Below are 6,000 nucleotides of genomic sequence, written 5' to 3' on the forward strand. Positions count from 1 at the left end.
AAACTCACTTCCTCTCCATAGAGCTACTGCAGACGCGATGACAGAATGTTTCGTAGTGAACTGTAACGCTCAAACACTGAGCTACAACAGCTGTATTTTAGTTTTCCTGCACGGTTGTGACAGTGAGAGTAAGAAGTGGACGGAAACACTGATTTAATTGTAAACAGAGCTAAAATGCTGTATGTTATGTTGTTTTTACTGCAGTTCTGCTGCAACTGCTTCACATCAAGCAGCCTCTGTGTCTTTGTACAACATGCCAGCGATTTCGGTAATATTCTGTTTTCAAAAGAAAGAAGAACTTTTATATGTAGCATGAATGTTATAGACTCTGTTTATATTAAGCTAGCTATACTGGCTAGAAGCTACTGCTAACCAAACTAGCCCGGCTAACATGAAGCAGCTGAAAGGTGGATGTTTTCTGAAGTGCTACTTCAAAAATTGAATGAAACTATAAGAATAATGCTGTTTGGCAGATCGCTAACATAGCCAGCGTTAGAGCTAACTTAGCTTTAAAGTCTGATGCTCATACGAAGCTGGTGCTCCTCAAGCTGCTAATGGTAGGCTAGCTAATTAGCGACTGTAGCCTGCTAGCCTACCGAAAGCTAATACAGTTTAAACGAGGTCTGTAAAACAGACTTTACATATAAAAGTTTTTGTTTGTGTTTATGTCAGAAGTCACGGCCATCACGTAGCTAAATGTGTCGCAGAACCTGCTCCACGTTAGCTGGCTGGTGGCAGCAGCTGATGAAAGCTAACTAGCTTCCTTATTTTGGGAATACAGCTACAGTTAGAAATGGCTTCAAGCGTTGCTAACCTAGCTACAGCTAAACAACGTTTACCAAATTCATACTACACAGAAGAACTTTAATTTCTTTTGAAAACAGAAATATTACAGAAATCGCTGGCATGTTGTACAACTACAGATACACTGCTTGATGTGAGCAGCAGTAAGCAGGGCTTCACCACACAAAGCATTTTAGCTGTGTTTACAGTTAAATCAGTGCTTCCATTCACTTCCTTTTGTCATGATAGTGCACAAAAACTAACATATGTCTGTTGTAGCTCAGTATTTGAGCATTATAGTTCACTGCTAATGCTTAATCCGGACGTAATCGCGACTCTTTGTGAAAAGGGCCCATGGCCATTAGATCTGTACATTTTGACCATTCATTGCTTCTTAAATTCCTCTTACTTAACCATTAATTACTGCTTTTGTGTTGTCACTTTACTTGGAGGGACACAAAAGCAGTAATTAATGATTAAGTAAGAGGAATTTAAGAAGCAGTGAATGGTTGATTAAGTGGAATTTAAGAAGTAATTAATGGTCAAAATGTAAAGATCTAATGGCCATTAATCATCAAAGTTACGTAAAAAAGAACACCTTTTTCTTGTCTTTTATAAGGTATGAACTGCTCTGCGTCTGATTCATAACAATTTTGTACGATGTGGAAACAAGTGGAGATTTGAGCATAAATGATAAATCAGCTTCAGTGCATTAAACCAGCCTACCAGCACCTCATTTACATATCATTTACATGAAGCACACCCTAATTCATGCAGATGTTTCAGTAGCCAGCCAATAAAACGGCAGTGTTTGGCATGAAAGCTAATGGCCGTGCTCGTGGGTGGAGTTTGATGTCCAGCAGTGAGTGCACTCCTCCCCTGCTGACCAAACTTAATAGTATTAAAATGAAAACAACTGGAAAAAAAAATAAAATGTGAAATAAAACTAAATACTCAGTGTTGTTAACATAGTAGAGTGATTGTTTAGTGTAATTAATTCCCTAAAATAAACGCTGTATTATTGCAGTGTATGACCGAAGCTGTGTTTGTGAGTCAGTAGTATGAAACAAAAGCACAATGTAATGTGTCTTTAAATGGAACATGAAATAGTTGCAGCACTTGTTTATATCAATGTGCATGTAAAGTAAGTACATCCACTTTTGTACTGGACTGTCATGCACACAAATTAGTATTATTTATATTTTCTATTGTTGTTCTTATTTTTGCAATTACAGATTATGTTGATAATAGTTTTGGTTAATTAGCCACATATCCAGCATTTATGCCCAAATTTACATGCACTCCTACCAGATATGAGTACAGATATGCCAAGATGAACGTGATGAATAACAAAACCGTCCATGAATTTGTGTGCGCTCATCTTACGGTCAGATGTGACCATAAGCATCTTTAATGAACCAAAGTGAGAAAAGTGAAGCAACTGAATATATGGAGGTGATGGAAAGTTAATTAACAGATAATTAGCGGGATTAACACATAAGTGCTAGTAAGTTATCACGTTACTTCTTTATATGAAGAAAAATACTTATTAGTTAATTAACAATGTAATAAGCAGCAATTAGCACACAGATAATGAGTAAATAAGCCACAAACTAACGACAAACTAACTTATCAACTAACAGTGTACTTAATTACTAATTGATAAGTGCTTAATCAATTACTAAGTAATAGCTAATGCTTAATGAAGAGTTAACTAATAACTAAATAATGGGAAACTAATAGTTGATTATTATATATTTAATGATTGATTAGCGACCCTTAATGTAAAGTGTTACCAACTTTACATTAATTGTCAAATGAATTAATAATTATATGCTAATGATCATTTAAATACTCATTATTTATATAATAATTAACTGTTCATCAAGCATTAGTTACTAATTAGTATTTTGGTACACTGTTGTTATTAGTTTAGTTTGTCATTAGTTCACGGCTTACTTAATGATTAACTGTGTACCACCTGCTTATTATTAGACTCCTAATGAACTGATAAGTGTATTTACTTACAGTAACATGGTAACTTAGAAGTACTTTAGTGTTAATTTTGTTAATTATCTGTCAAGTAGTCTTTACTTGAGGGGACACAAAAACAAGTAGAGAGAACTTAAAATATCAGTGACTAGTCAAGAGGTCATAGCATAATTAGTAGCGAGAAAAATGACTTTACTAGGAGGGACACAAAGTGGCAATTAATAACATTAAATCAGGTGATTAATTCATAGATATTTAAAGGAATTAACACATAAGTATTTGGTAGTTTTCATGTTACTTATTTATGTGAGTAAATACATTTATCAGTTCACTACCATAAGCAGCACTTAGTACACAGTTCATGAGTGAATAATCTGTTAACTACTACTAAACTATCAGTAACTGTGTCCTCAGTTACTAATTACTAAGTACTTAATCAGTAATTAATGCTTAATGAGCACACGCACACATTATCTAAACCACTTACTCTTCTGGGTTGTGGTGGGGGGGGGTGTTGCTGGAACCTATCCCAGAGGTCATCAGGTGGAAGGCAGGGAACACCCTGGACAGGTCTTAATTAGCAGTTAATTAATATATAAATAGAGTATTTAATTACTTATTAACATATAAGTATTCATATAATAAATTTGCGACCTTTAATGTAAAGTGTTACGGCATTAATTATGCTGTTCTTTTATGTCTAATGACACAAATGAGAAGGTTCAGTTTGTGGTGCATTTATGTGCACTCTGTGGAGATGAGCTGACACTAATGATGTAGATATTTCTCTGTTTGTAATATCAGAGGTCAGAGGGGTTGAAAATAAGGCTTTCATTTTCCTCAAAGCTATTTCAGCGCTTTAAGAAATGACCAACCCTATCAGATACCTTCTCTGTGTCCAACGGCTCAACCACCAAGGTAACCTTGTTATATTTAGACAGATGCATTCGGTTAAAAAGTCTTGTATTACTGCATGACTGTCTGTCCCTCTCGGGTCACACAGATTAGTTAGAGGAGCTTTTTTTCTCAGACATGTTTATCATTTTAGATGCTTCAGATGGTCTCCAGGCCTGTAGCTTGGAAGGTTTTGCCTTTTTAAAACATAAGCAGTGCTCATGTGAGTATTGTGAGGGCAGAGGAAACACAGTAGAAGATCTATCCAGAGCATCTGATCTTCCTTCAGGCATTTGGAATTGCATGAATGGCTTTATTGTTAAAAGAATAGACTCTTGTTTAGGGACAACCCCTCTTCAAAGCCTTAAATGGTTCATTTCAGGTTGAAATGGTTCTTCAGACTGATTGAGAATGTGTTGTATATCATTCTTAATAGAATCTTTTTAAAAGAGTTCTACATAGCATCAAAAATGGTTCTTTTATTGTAATATTTGATACCATAACAATAGAGGAATGCTGTTTGGTGCTCTAGAACCATTTTCAAAAAAAGTTCTATATAAAACATTATACAACACATTCTCCATCAACCTGAAGAACTATTTCATAATGCAAAGAAATATTGTCTCTACTGAAGAAACCTTGAAGAACCATATTTTTTAAGAGTGTAGATACCTAGAAGCACTGCAGGTTCACCAAAGAGTGCATCTCAGCCTGCTGTAATAATTTTCATTAATTAGGCCTCAAGAGAGGAGAAAATGAATCTCTCTACGTAAATCAGGATAACAGCAGAATAAAGAAGAATAATTGCTGGAACTATCAGCTGTTTAAACGTTAGCTGGCAAGTTCACACAGCTTTGAGAAACTCATGTTTGTTCTGGCTCAGGAAACTGAGAAAATGAAAGTTTCCAACCTTACAAAAACTTACACAGGAGGATCTTCCTTTCAACCATCCGATTAACCATCTTCTGTTTTACTTCTTGTCCACTGATCTGGAGAAATCAATTGCTTGGAATGATGTTTGATATGATCACATAACATATATTGATAGTTTTGACTGGCTTGTTCCACAAAGTTGAGATGCTTGCAACTGTTGCAGCTGAGTTTCAAGTGAGTTGCAGAATGCACTATATTATGCCAATAAAGTTTCATTTAAGTTTCAAGCAATGTAAGTATGCATTGAGTTTTCAGCCTGATTTACAACACACAGCATCACACCTGCAGTAAATCAACTTTCTTCTGATTGTGTAGCCAACACCGCTACAGCTTTGCTAAATTTAATTGGCTGGATGAATATGTAGTAGGCCTATTTCAAGATTCTGCAAAACTGTGTAACTTTCTTGTTTCACATATTTATGCTACTTACACTATATGGACAAAAGTATTGTGACACCTACGAATTACACCTACTGGAGCTTTTATGAATCCCATTCTAAATCCATAGGCGTTAATATGGATTTGGTCCCCCTTTGCAGCTACAACAGCTTCCACTCTTCTGGGAAGCTTTCTACAAGATTTTGGAGTGTGTGCATGGGATTTTTTGCCCATTCATCCAGAAGAACATTTGTGAGGTCAGACATGATATTGGACGAGAGGGCCTGGCTCGCAATCTCCATTCTAGTTCAACCTAAAGGTGTTGGATGGGGTTGAGGTCAGGGCTCTGTGTAGGCCAGTCAAGTTCTTCCACACCAAACTCACCCAGCCACGCCTTTATGGACCTTGCTTTGTGCACTGGGCCACAGTCATGCTGGAACAGAAAAGGGCCTTCCCACACAAAGTTGGAAGAGTACAATTGTCCAAAATGTCTTGGTGCTGAAGCTTTAAGATCTCACATCACTGGAACTAAGGGGCTCTAGACCAACCCCTGAAAAACAACCCATAGCATTATCCCTCCTCTACCAAACTTTATAGTTAGCACAGTGCAGTCAGGCAGGTGACGTTCTCCTGCCATTCACCAAACCCAGACTCGTGCATCAGACTGCGTGAATTCAGCCCGAATTCAGTGATCTCTTTAAAACAACCCATTCTTTCACTAATATGTGTAAAGGCAGACTGCATGGCTAGGTGCTTGATTTTATACACCTGGGATAATGGGACTGAATGAAACACCTGAATTCAATGATTAAGAGGTGTGTCCCAATACTTTTGTCCTTACAGTGCTTTTATGCTACTTATGGCTCCAGCGCTAAATCTAAATAAGCAATCAAACTTCAGACACTGAAACTTGTGTTGGCAGATTGAAAACATTAGGGGTAATTTTCGCTTTAAAAATTAACAGCAATTTCCATGAATGAGTTCAATTTCTGTCCCTATTACCTTTTTAAGAAAACTGTA

The sequence above is a fragment of the Colossoma macropomum genome, unplaced genomic scaffold (assembly GCF_904425465.1).
Source record: "Colossoma macropomum unplaced genomic scaffold, Colossoma_macropomum, whole genome shotgun sequence".
NCBI lineage: Eukaryota > Metazoa > Chordata > Actinopteri > Characiformes > Serrasalmidae > Colossoma > Colossoma macropomum.